Source organism: Ambystoma mexicanum, chromosome 1p, assembly GCF_040938575.1.
Source record: "Ambystoma mexicanum isolate Mex_15411 chromosome 1p, UKY_AmexF1_1, whole genome shotgun sequence".
Lineage (NCBI taxonomy): Eukaryota > Metazoa > Chordata > Amphibia > Caudata > Ambystomatidae > Ambystoma > Ambystoma mexicanum.
Window position 1 is genome coordinate 777,861,337 of NC_090921.1, and position 13,542 is coordinate 777,874,878.

General features: G+C 42.8%; 1 long non-coding RNA gene across 2 annotated transcripts; it reads right to left on the bottom strand.

Moving 5' to 3' along the window:
- Positions 1 to 1,377: 1,377 nt before the first annotated feature.
- On the bottom strand, positions 1,378 to 6,006 carry LOC138580639 (uncharacterized). Of its 2 annotated transcripts, XR_011304310.1 has the most exons (5): positions 2,372 to 6,006; positions 2,146 to 2,255; positions 1,919 to 2,014; positions 1,728 to 1,832; positions 1,378 to 1,609 (listed from the first exon to the last, which is right to left on the bottom strand). It is a non-coding gene; the product is annotated as an uncharacterized lncRNA (long non-coding RNA). The 2 variants fall into 2 exon arrangements; XR_011304308.1 differs by having other exon boundaries at positions 2,146 to 6,006.
- Between the last annotated feature and the right edge of the window lie 7,536 nt (positions 6,007 to 13,542).

Below are 13,542 nucleotides of genomic sequence, written 5' to 3' on the forward strand. Positions count from 1 at the left end.
TCCTGGAAGAGGTAGACGTTCCTGATGTAGGAAGTAGCTAAAGAATCTGGGTAAGGCTCTTGTGACCAGGACTAATGTCTGGCAGAGGGACTCTCATGACCCCCCTTGTTAATTCGGAAGTAGGGTCCAAGCAATAGGATGGAATCTTGAAAGGGCGGTACAAGCCTTGTAAAGATGTAAGATTAGTTTTAAGAAATCTGCTGACCGTAAATGCAGATTAGCACCCATATATCAGGTGGTGGAGTTGGTGTGGCTGTCTACCAAGAACATTGCCCTGAAAGGGGAAAACAAGTATAGTCCACATTTTATCAGTCCATTTAAAATCGAGCAAGTCATCTCTCCAGTTTCAGTTAAGGTTACTGCAAGGATTAAAGGTGCATGCCACTTTCCATGCAAATCTTCTGAGGCCATGTACGAAGGATACTAGGTTGCAGGGGGCACCAGGTCCAGTGTTTTCAGAGACTGATGAGAATGAATATGAAGTTCAGGCCATTCTGGATTCCAGAGTGGTGCGTAGAAGATTGCAGTATCTTGTGGATTGGAAGGGGTAAGGTCCAGAGGAAAGAGCTTGGGAAGTTGCTGAAGATGTACACGCCCCGAAGTTGGTTAGACAATTTCATAACCTTTGCCCTGAGAAACCAGGAGCTAGGACAGGGCATTACGGGGGTACCTGTCAGGTTCCCTTTCAGCTTGCAAGCAAGAAAATGGTTCTGGGTGCATAAGGCAGGTGTGAGACACAAAAGGCGTGTTGCTGAGAATGTATTTGATTTTGGGGTGATTTGGCAAGTTCAATTCCTTAACCTTTCTTTTGTAGGAACTTAGTGTGATCCCAGTTCAAGCTGGAGGTAGTGATCATTAGTATTGATTGGCTGAGCAGTATCTGTGAGGTAGTTTGAAAATTTGCAAAAGATTCTAAACTGCCTTTCGTTCTGCTGTCAACCAGAGCAGGGCACAGCAATTAAAGCTCCTGGAAAACCATGCAAGAAGACCCAAGAAATCCTTAAAAGTAATTTCATGAGGAAAAGCAGGGAGCAGAAAACTAAGTAGTAAGCCAGACTTTAACAAGAAGAAGAGGTAAGTGTCCTTTGGAAAACAGAGGCAAGAAAACAGAACTTAAATTGTAATTTGTTACGTAGATGAATGTAAGACTGTGTGCAGTGTTGTAGATAGTGACTGATGTACATTTTAAAACGAAAACTGAACAGTTGTTATTGGATATTTTAAGTTGCATATATTTACTACAAAAAGAAGATGTCCTAAAAGGTGTCTGAACCCAATGGTAAATAATAAATGGTAGATCTGATAACCAAATTTCATACATAAAAATTACAAATTTTATTAAACTTTTTGAATTTTCATACTCATAAAACGATCACATTACATAAAACTAGATAGAAACCATACAAAACATATGTACCACAGAACACAAGGAATACAGAAATGTGGGTTGATTTTTCTAATATCGAACCCAACATGCACAACTTTCTTTCCCTAAAACAGACAAATGTAGGACATTCATCAGGGGTGTAGTGTTTCTTGTGTTAATACTGGTGATAAATCTTCTCTATTTTCACTTCTTGTCTGCCACACGTATTCAATAATGCGGACCCTGTAGGTTAAACACACTCTTTTAGAATTTACCTATTGACACTTTAGATCTTATAAATAGACCTTAACAAGAATCCCCGATCCTCCTCAGGGACTAGATATGTTATACTCTTACATACCTTATGGACTGGAAGAAAAATATCCACAGTCTAATGTGCTCCACAAGTGGTTGTAAAGGAGATTTCCTTTTCGTAGGGAATATCACCCCAAACCTTCCTTCTATTCTACAAAAACAGAGAAAAACACTATATTGGATCTGTTATATTTCAACCCATCAAGACTACTCCATTCTATTTAGGAAACCTCTTACCTGTAGGAATTATTGGGAATATTTTTCCACACTTTTAATGTGCAGTCACGTGGCTGGCAAAGAAATGGTATAGGTACACCTCTCCTTGGGAAAACTCTGAGAAAAAGGAGAGAAGACACACTAGATGTGCAGGTTCAAAACCAACTGTCCTTAGCAGCATTGTTACCATATAGACTATTTTCTCTTTAAGAAAAAGGTGAAGGCATAACATCGCTCAAAACACTTACTTCAGGAGTGTTCACTGTGCATGTATCCAGATCTCATGGTAAAGGCCAAGCACAGGCCTCAAATGCACAACATTGTTCTCAAAGGAGTGACAATCTCCTTATTTCCACATCTAGAAACAAGGAAAAAACATAATGTTCCTATAAGTGGGGTCTAGTAAGAGCATCAGGAAGAGAAACTATTCTAAGCACATCCAAAATGACTGAAAAGATTTTTAAATAAACTCACCCTAAACCTGCATTCTCTAGATGCAGAGTGGTCACTCAATGGTTTACGCGGTCCGTTGTTAGAAAAAATGGGCGCTCTAAATACGGACGTACGCGTTCAGTGCGATGACATCATCTTTTAATCTCGTAATGATGTCATTGCGTAATCACATAATGACATCATCACGTATATCGCCGCAAATTTCCAACTGTGCATACCTCAGGAACAGTAGGGAAATATAGTTTCATTATGGATACACTTTTTAAAAAAAAGTTTTTGACATGTTTAATATTATGCTGGCTATAGGAGGCAAAGGGTAATAGCAATACTGTCCGATACCTTAAATTGCAGATTCTGCCGGCCTCCCTAGGCTCTTAGTGGGAAATAAATAAATATATATATATACATTCATCCCAAATTTCACTCAGTCACCATGGGCCAATCTAAAGGATCCTATATTTTGCCAGCATCTTGATACTAGTAAACATGGGTTCTCAAAATCACAAATTTGATAGTTAGGGTCACAGTTTGCATACAATATTGTTACACTAATGTAGACACCGTACATAATGGGTCATGCTGTAGAGACGGGTTCTCCAAGTCACATGTTTGATAATTAGGGTGACAATTTGCATACAGCATGGTTACGCACCCGATATCAAAGACAAACAGGGAATGACATAGTTCAACGCAAACCAATATAGCTCTATATACAGTGATTCAGAAGGATTCATTATTTACTCTATCCTCACAAGTCTCTCGTGTCCTCAGGGCTGATAATGATGATGTCTGACGTCAACTTCATTACATATCTATGTTCTTTGACCAATGTGACAATTAAATGTCACTAACTAGTAGATTGAGCACGCAAATACACCCCATCTAGGCATTGTGTCATTTAGATGTTTTCATTAAGGCCATGAATATGACATTTAGTTAGAAAGATTAGTTTCTGTTCCAGACTCAATAACTTCTTGTTAATTTGGTCCTGTGTTTTTCCTTTCACATGCTTCAAAATAGTCCAATTAAAGTCATTGCACTTATGATTTCTTTCCAAGAAATGTTTTACTAATGCTGCTTGTTCTACTTTGTTTTTGATGCAACTTTTGTGCTCAATCATTCTCGTTTTACACCTTCTATTGGTCTTACCAATGTAAATATACTGACATGGGCATCTAATTAAATAAATCAAATTCTCAGTATTACAGTTTGTATGTTCTGTAAGATTCCATTCCCTTTCCAAACCTAGATCCACTATTACAGTTCTCTTTGTCCGTACACACATTATACAGTTACCGCACGGATGGTGTCCTAACACTGGTGGTAGGCCCCATAACCTTGTCTGATTGGAAAGTCAAACCTGGGTGTGTTTTGCATTAAAACTAGAAAGTCAAACTTGGGTGTGTTTTGCATTTGATTTGAAAGTCAAACCTGGGTGTGTTTTGCATTTAAGCTGGAAAGACAAACTTGGGTGTGTTTTGCATTTGGTTGGAAAGTCAACCCTGGGTGTGTTTTGCATTTAACTGGAAAGTCAAACCTGGGTGTGTTTTGCATTTAAACTGGAAAGTCAAACTTGGGTGTGTTTTGCATTTGATTTGAAAGTCAAACCTGGGTGTGTTTCGCATTTAAACTGGAAATTCAAACTTGGGTGTGTTTGGCATTTGGTTGGAAAGTCAAACCTGGGTGTGTTTTGCATTTTAACTGAAAAGTCATACTTGGGTGTGTTTTGCATTTGGTTGGGAAGTCAAACCTGGGTGTGTTTTGCATTTAACTGGAAAGTCAAACTTGGGTGTGTTTTGCATTTAACTGGAAAGTCAAACTTGGGTGTGTTTTGCATTTAACTGGAAAGACAAACCTAGTGTGTTTTGCATTTAACTTCGGCCATTGATTGTAACCTGCTAGCCCAGTGACTGCTCTATACTGCTATACTGCTATACTCTGCCTCCTCTTCTCCCACTCAAGGCGGTTTCTGTTTCTCCCATCTATTCTAACTGCTTTTCTATCAACTATCCTTCTCTTCTCACTAAGTCTGGAAAGAAGAAGTTTAAAAAGGATATCTTCGCCTCAAACCCTATTGCCGATACCTATACCAGCGCCTCTTCCAGACAGAACCTTACTGACATCCTTTGTTGTTCCTTCGCCGGATCTATGGACCCCCCATATGATCTCTGTGCTCTGTCCTGTCTCCTCCTCTCTCATTAACGGTGGCACTCGCTGGGAAGTCCTCATGGCTTCATTCGACTCCTCCAGAATCATCCTAAATGTCTACCTAAACGGCACTGTCATGGTCCAAGATCCTCAGGCCAATCTCCTCCTCTTCGATAGGCAGTTCCCTCGCCTCATCCACTTCCTCTCATCTCTAGCTGTCCCCTCCTCTCATTCCTTGGCTACCTTCACCACTCTTCCCTCCTCCTCTGCCCCTCTTCAGACTACCTTCACAACTTCGTAGGGCGTACCTCTGATTTGTACCCCTCCCCAGAAGGTCTTTAGGGCCGGCAACCATCTTCATTTTGAAACTCTCAAATCTTCCTCTGCTGTCAAACACTCCTCTTACATCTGCCACCTCCTTGAAGAATTGGATCTTGATGTCCTCGGTCTTACGGGGACATGGTTCACGGCTAGCTCTGTCATAAACTTTGACACTCTCCTCCCTGATGGTTACAAGATCCTCTCCACACCCAGATCTTCCCGGCCCAGAGGGGGTGTAACCCTGATCTTTCCTGAGTGGATTCCTGCCACTATCATTCCCACTCAGATTTACTCCTCTTTCGAATGCCTTGTCTGCAGGCTCTCAATCTCTCCTAGCCACTCCCTTACTGTTGCTACTCTCTACCGGCCCACTGGGCAAATCACCTCTTTTCTTTATGAGTGGGCTGACCTCTCCCCCTCCCTCCTGACCTCTACCACTCAACTCCTCCTCCTTGGTGACCTCAACATCCACCTCGATTCCCCTGTCCCTCATCTCTGCTCTTTCTCAACCTTTGCGATTCCTTCTCCCTCTCTATCCTCCCTCTGGCCCGACGCACTTTGCAGGACACACACTCGATGTCCTGATCTCCTATGGCCTCCCCCTCTCTATCCCTCTGACCATTTCTTTCTCCTGGAGTGACCACTGCATTCTCTTCTCTCATCTCTCACTCTCTTCCCCCCAAGCCAAGCTCACCCCAACACTGCCACCTACCTTCCTGGACATCCAACCTATGAAGTGTGTGTGGTAGTTGAGGCTTTCGCTGCTACCTTCTCTTCCCCCTCTCCTCCTCTGGCTGACTCACACCCGGACACAACACTGTCCCTTCTCTACTTTCCATTTCTGATACTCTTGATGCTCTTGCCCCGGTCATGAGAATCTGCTTGAAGTCCAAAGCCAAGTGTAATTCCGGGTATGACTCCAACCTAGCTACACTTAAACGTACGTGTAGGGCGGCTGAGAGGAAATGAAGGGCTTCTTGTTCATCCTCTGACAAACTGGCCTGTCGCCTGCTCCAAAGGCAATGCCGATTCTCTGTCCGCACCAAGAAGAGAGTCCACATTCAAGCCCGTGTCTCTGCGGCATCAAACAACTCGGCTGAACTCTTCAAAATCTGCAAGGAGCTTTTCAACCCGCTGCAGTCTCTACCCCTCCTCTTACCTCCCAAGCTCTCTGCAATGACCTTGACTCTCACTTTATCTCAAAAACCCAGGACATCTTGTCCACCCTCTCCTCCACTCCCCCTCCTATTCCCCCTCAGTCTGCACTTGCTAACCCCCCCTTTAATCATCCCCCCTCCTTCTCTTCCTTTCCTCTCTACTCTACTCCCCTGAGGAGGTCACTAGACAAGTCCGATCTATGAAAGCCTCGTCAAAACAGGTTCATCCCTGTTCCTCTAAAACCATCAAGGACCACATTGACACCCTCGCTCCGGCCCTTGCTGATTTTTGCAACCATTCCTTTGCTTCAGGATCCTTCCCCTCCCCTCTGAAACACTCCCTTGTGCATCCTCTTCTCAAGAAAACCATAGCTGATCCTTCCTGTCCGGCTAACTATCGCCCAATCTCCATTACTCCCTTTCTGTGCAAACCCCTGGAAAAGCTGGCCATCTCTCAGCTTAACCTTCATTCTGATTCTGTTGGCTGTCTCCATGACCACCAGTCTGGTTTCAGAGCAGCCAGAAGCACAGACACTGCTCTCCTGAACATCCGTGAAGATCTGCTCACCAACCTTGACTCTACCATTCCCTCTGTCTCATCCTGCTCGATCTCTCTTCTGACTTCGACACAGTCAACCATACCATCATGCTCAACCGTCATCGTGAGAACCTGGGTATCACTGATCAGGCTCTGGCCTGGCTGACCTCTTTCCTCTCTGATCGACCCTCCCAGGTCCAACTGGGGTCCTTCATATCCTCTATCATCCTCTCTCGCTGTGGTGTTCCCGAAGGGTCTAACCTCTCGCTCTGGCTTTTCAACCAATACCAGGCAACTCTCGCCCACTGCATTGCCATTCTATGCTCAAATTTCCAGTGCTACGCTGACGACAACTCATTTTCAGGCTGCCCTCGGCCACCTCTTCTCCCGCCCTCATTGCTGATTGCCTAACTGCCATTCAAGATTGGTGTGCCGCCCATGATCTTTGTCTTAATGCTGGCAAGACAGAGATCCTCCTCATCGGCAACCCTCCTCCATCATCGTTTACCCTCTCTCTCTGGCCGGCCTCGCTTGGCCCTCCTCCTATCCCCACCTGTGAGGCTAAGAACCTCGGGGTCATCTTTGACTCCACACTTTCCTTCTCCGCCCACATCTCTGAGGTCTCTAAAAAGTCAAATTTCCCACTGCACCTCCTCAGAGGTACTCTTCCTTTCCTCTCCTTCCCCCAGAAGCTCACTGTCTCCCAAGCTCTGGTTCTCTCTAGGTTGGACTATTGTAACAGCCTCTTTCTAAATCTACCTGCCTCTACTCTTCGCCCTCTGCAACTACTCCAGAACAGGACTGCGAGACTTGTCCTTGGCCTCAAACCCTGGGATCGTATCTCTCCAGCTCTGAAAGATCTCCATTGTCTCCCAGTGGATGCATGGATTACATTTAAAACCCTCTGCATTGTCCACAAGGCTTTCTGGGGCCTGGATCCAAAATACCTATCCCTCCGCAAATACCTCCCCTCTCAAGCTCTTCGCTCCTCTACCTCTAACTTCCTCAGGGTCAGTCGTTTCTCAAAGAAATGAGCCGGGAGTAGATCGGTCTTCGCCCGGGGCCTCCCTCTGGAACAGCCTCTCTGCCACTCTAAAGCTTGAGGAGAACCATCTCCGGTTCAAGACCTTCCTCTTTGCATCTGCCTTTGCTCCCCCTCTCCCTTGCTGATCTGCTCTCTCTTGGCACTGTGCACCTGGCCACCCTCTGTCCCCTTGGCCCAGGTACCTGCTTACCTTGTTAACCTTCTGCACTGCCTCCCGGCCATCCCTTGCACTGGGGACTGTATCTGTACCCATACAGTCTCCCATACCACCATTTGCTTCTTTTTATGCACTTATCAGACTTACCCAGTTCTACTGCCGTAAACACAGCACTTGCCACATGCTGGCTGCACTACCCCTGTTTATGGCTCCATTATCTATTTTATTTGTATTTATTATTATTTATCTGTTTATCCTCTCTTCCTCACATTTCACTCTTCCCCTTCCATGCACTTTTCCCCTTTGCATGCACTTGCACGCACTCAATGTCACGTCACTGGGCCTATTAAGATCGTTGTTTTGTTCTCCCCTGTTCCCCTCCCTTGCCGCACTCTGAAACACTTGTGTACGAGCGCGGTACAAATAAAATATCATATCATATATCATGGAGTTCTTTCTTTTTTCTGCTACTTATGTCATTCCTCATCACTAGATTCTGTATCGTGGTACTTTTTTTGAATGCTACTAGAGGTTTGCTGCAGTCCTTTGTCATGATTTTATTCCAGTTTCTGTTAATGATGCCTTTCATTTTGTAGGACAAGTTACTAAAGGTATTAACAAATACCAAAAGTGTCTCTTTTTTGTCTTTATTTCTGTGTAGTTGTTGATCTAAGAGAGCCTCTCTATTGTTGTTAACTGCCCTCTTAGCAGCATCTTTCACTAGACGTTGAAGGTATCCACGGTTGGTCAATTTGTCAATTAGATTATTCCCCCCGTTCTTATAAGATACATTAGTAATGCTGTTTTCCTTAATACATAAAAATTGACCAAAAGGTAAGTTGTTCTCTACGTGTTGAACATGATGGCTATTATAGTGAAGAAGAGCATTTTTATCAGTGTCTTTAGTGTAAGGTTTGACCAACAGAGTGCCTTGGTGATGGTATATGGAAATATCCAAAAAATTCACTAACTTGTTGCTCATGCTTATAGTAAATTTGAGGTATCTGTTTTGTTCATTAAGCCAATTAGCAAATTGATTTGCCTCATCTTCACTACCTTTCCAGATAACAAAAATATTGTCTATGTATCTGAGCCAACATAGAATGTTATCTTGGAAGGGATTCAAGTTCTGGTAAATAACAGTCTCTTCAAACATGTTAACATACAGGTTTGCTAGATTGGGAGCCATAGCGGCTCCCATTGCTGTTCCCTGAACTATTGTGTAGAATTGGCCCATAAACTGAAAAAAATAATTCATAAGGGCCATCTCTGTTCACCATTTAATGAAAGAATTAGGGACGGGGTGATCAACTTCTCTTTTCAAGAGTGTTTCTTCCACGACCTCCAAGGTGGCTAGTTGGCGTATCTTCGTGTAGAGAGCTTGTATGTCCAAACACAGCAGAAGATTGGCATTAGGAACAAACACACTGCCTTCAATTATGTTACTGGCATCAGTTGTGTCCTTAACATAACTCTTCATACTAGGTTTGAAGGGCCTGAGGTAAAAGTCTACACACTTTCACAGGAGCTCTAACAGAGTTGATGCCTGAGACAATAGGTCTCCCCGGCGGCTTTTCCAGACTTTTATGAATTTTAGGGAGAATGTAAAATATTGGTACTCTAACATTTTCTCTCATAAGATATTCTCCTTCTTGCTTGCTGATAAGTTGTCATTCTACAGCTCTGGTGACTTTACTTCTAATGGTGGTAGATAATTAATTGCTTGGGTCTCTATTGATCTTTTGATAGTGGTTAGTGTCTGATAGTAGTTTCAAGCATTCTTCCACATAATCTGTTTTAGTCAAAGCCACTACGGCACCACCTTTGTCTGCTTGCAGGATAATAATATCCCGATTTTCACCCAAAGATTTCAGAATACTTTGTTCCATCTTACTCAAACTGGAATGTTTGGGAATACCTTTAGACTCAAGGGCCTGTATTTCCTCCATGACTTTCTTTTCAAAAACAATGGACTCCGTAGTATAGGAGTTGGATGGAGCACAAAACGTTGAAGGATTTCTAAGTTCACTACAGTTGTTGGTTTCACCAAAAGGATTATTCTTAAAAACTCTTTGAGGTGGACTTTTCTCATGAATTGTTGAAACTCAGCTCTGAATTCAAACGGATTGTGATATTTAGATATCACGTAATTTAAGCCTTTGTTTAAGTCAGACTTTTCTTTATCCGTAAGTGAAAAGGACGAAAGGTTCACTAGCAACCCTTGTGACTCCAGGTCTGCATCCGACCAGGAGCCCATTGTCTTTGAGTATTGCCTCTTTCTAAAAAAGGCTGGCGCTGTCCATTTCTACTTTGATTATTACCTCTTGTGCCTCTTCCCTAATTAGATCTATTATCTCCTTTGCTGTTACTACCACTAGTGCCTGCCCTATTGTATTCTTCATTGTCATCAGAGCCCCCACTTGAGCTGTATGAGGTGTTTCTAAATCGTACTCTACGATTCAGTTTCTGATTTTGCCCTGATCTAGGGTCACCAAATTTATAATCTTTATTTTTATACACAAAAGCCTTTTCATGAGTAAAATTGTGTACGTCCTTTTTCATTCTTTTTACATGTTCTGTAATTGTCTCAGTTTTGAAATCTTGCATCTCCTTAAGGTGTTTCTCTAAACTACTCTTAAAGTCTTCTACCTCAAATTTCTTTTTAATTTTGCCTTCTAATGATTTCAAGTCAATTTCGATTTTTTTAGCAGGCTCTTGTGCTTTCTCTATTATTAAAATAAGCCAGTCTCGGCCATATTTATTGGAAATGTAGCTCCATTTGAGCTTAAAATCATTATTGTCCAAGAATAGTCTTTGCTCATTCCTCACAATGAGTCCTTGTGGTAGAGCCTGGTTCTTAACATATTCGATCATGATAATGGCATATAATTCAGTTCGTATTAACCTTTTTCTCATCTGAGTGAGTTCATCACATTCATTTCTTTGTTTAAAATATCCAGATCTTTATCAAGGCCCATTATCAGCAAAGATTCCATGAGTTTACGTACATACTCATTGTTGTAGGCTAGGCATTTTTCAGATTGGGAAGCCATCATACGGAGAATTTTCACACTCATAAAATGATCACATTACATAAAACGAAATAAAATCATATGAAACATATGTACCACAGAACACAAGAAATACAGAAACGTGGGTTGATTTTTCTAATATCTATAACAAAACTCTGTGTGATACTTCACACTGGAATAATTTTTCTTATTTCAAAAAGTTATTATTCTCTAAAACCGAACTTGCACAAGTTTCTGTCCCTAAAATACAGACACATGTAGGACATTCATCAGGGGTGTAGTGTTTCTTGTGTTAATACTGGTGATAAATCTTCTCTATTTTCACTTCTTGTCTGCCACACGTATTCAATAATGCGGACCCTGTAAGTTAAAGACACTCTTTTAGAATGTACATATTGACACTTTAGATCTTATAAATAGACTTTAACAAGAAACCCCGATCCTCCTAGGGGACTAGAATGTTATACTCTTACATACCTTATGGACTGGGAGAAAAATATCCACAGTCTAATGTGCTCCACAAATGATTGTAAAGGAGATTTCTTTTTCGTAGGGAATATCATTCCAAACCTTCCTTCTATTCTACAAAAAAACAGAAAAACACTATATTGGATCTGTTATAGTTCAACCAATCAAGACTTCTCCATCCTATTTAGGAAACCTCTTACCTGTAGGAATTATTGGGAATATTTTTCCACACTTTTAATGTGCCATCACGTGGCTGGCAAAGAAATGGTATAGGTACACCTCTCCTTGGGAAAACTGGAAGAAAAAGGAGAGAAGACACACTAGATGTGCAGGTTCAAAACCAACTGTCCTTAGCATCATTGTTACCATATAGACTATTTTCCCTTTAAGAAAAAGGTGAAGGCATAACATCCCTCAAAACACTTCAGGAGTGTTCACTGTGCTCACTGTGCATGTATCCAGATCTCAAGGTAAAGGCCAAGCACAGGCCTCAAATGCACAACATTTTTCTCATAGGAGTGAAAATCTCCTTACTTCCACATCTAGAAACAAGGAAAAACCATAATTTTCCTATAAGTGGGGGGGGCCTAATAAGGGTATCAGGAAGAGAAACTATTTTAAGCAAATCCAAAATGACTGCAAAGATTTTTAAATAAACTCACCCTAAACCCGCATTCTCTAGGTGCAGAGTGGTTTACGAGGTCCGTTGTCACAAAAAATGGCCGCTCTAAATAACGACGTAGGCGAAGTTGCACCATTGATTTATGAGGCGTGCGTGTAATATCAAAAGACTAACTCTAGCGCGCAAGGCAAGTCGGCATCAGATGCTTCGAGGGCCGTTGGAGTGGGAAGGGATTTAAGCAGTTGAAGACCCTTCGAGAAAAGTACCTTAAAACGTGCACATACGTGACACGCCTAGCATTCAGAAATCATTTCTGATGTGACTGAGGCATCCACTGTAGCCTTCGCAGTGCAGCGAGCAGTTCGGACACTATAGACTGCACAGAGATTACTAATCTTTCATGGTTTCCATTACGGTGAGTCAGGAATGCGGGAAGTAATAATAGCGCAGATGAGCGCGAGCATATCGGAAAAATGCAAAGAAATACTTGCTGAGCAGAAGGCTGAAGTTTAGGAAGCCTGTGAACATAATTTAGCCGACTATGGGCCTCATCAGAAGCTTGGTGGTATCCCGGTGGTAATTCCGCCGGGATACCGCCAACGCAAATAGCATTACCGCAACGCGGTCCGGGGCTGTTAGTGCTGGATGCAGAGTTGTGGTAAGGCTGTAAGCCCCCATTTTGTTAAGAGGCCATAGAACTCTATGGGGTATTTTTGGCACTATTACCACCGGCAGTAATAGCGCTGTGGTAATAGTGCCAAAAAGCTGGAGATAAATCTGCTACTTTCCGCCCAAACTCGGGATTGGGTGGAGCGGTAATATGGTGGTAATAACGTCACCACTACATTTTTCCTGCTCAGCTGAAGGCAAGTCCCTTATAACGCACAATCCAGAATAAAGACAACCCACTAGGGAAATAGGCCAGGAGATAGCATTGCAAGGATAGCAAGGTTTCATTGAACAGAATACAAATATCAGCAAAGGACTCTGAGACTAGAGAACACTTTGACTCTTACAGTTACAAACAGGGGCTTAAGAACCCCACACGCGTCATGACATACAGTACAAATGGGTACCACTGGTTGGAGGCAACCTACACATGAGCCTGCTCCACAGAGGATGCCAGGCAGTAATTGGTTAGTTCTTTCCAATCGGTCTGGATCCATGTGGGTCAGCTGGGCTCATCCACGGTGTAAGTCGGGGCACACGTGAATACATTGTTTCTGTCTAAACTAAACATGTTAAGCCTGGTTATTAATTGTGGCAGGCACCTGGGCGGCACAGTTAATGGTGCCAGGGGGAAGGGAGGATAAAATACAATCACGCTGACACACACATCCAGAGCTTCATTGATACTGCAGTTTCCGTGCTCAAGATCTCTACCCGGGATTTCGATCTTTAATGTATCCCTCCCTGTACTTTGTGTTACAAGGGATATGTCTTCATGCTTGAAAGAAATACAGCTGCGCATGCCTAGATCCTCTGTGGACACTTCATTTGTGTTGGAACAGGGGGGTCGCTTGCTTATCAGGGAATGCAAAGGTGTCGAATCAGTGGTGTAGGGCTGGCTCCGGCCTGGCTCAGTGGGGGTTAGAGGCCTAATGGCAGTTTAGTGGTGATGAATGGACGCAGCACGGGCCTGGTGTTGTCTCACGCTCTTGCAGGGCGCATTCCTTTGGAAGATACTAAATATTCGCAACACTG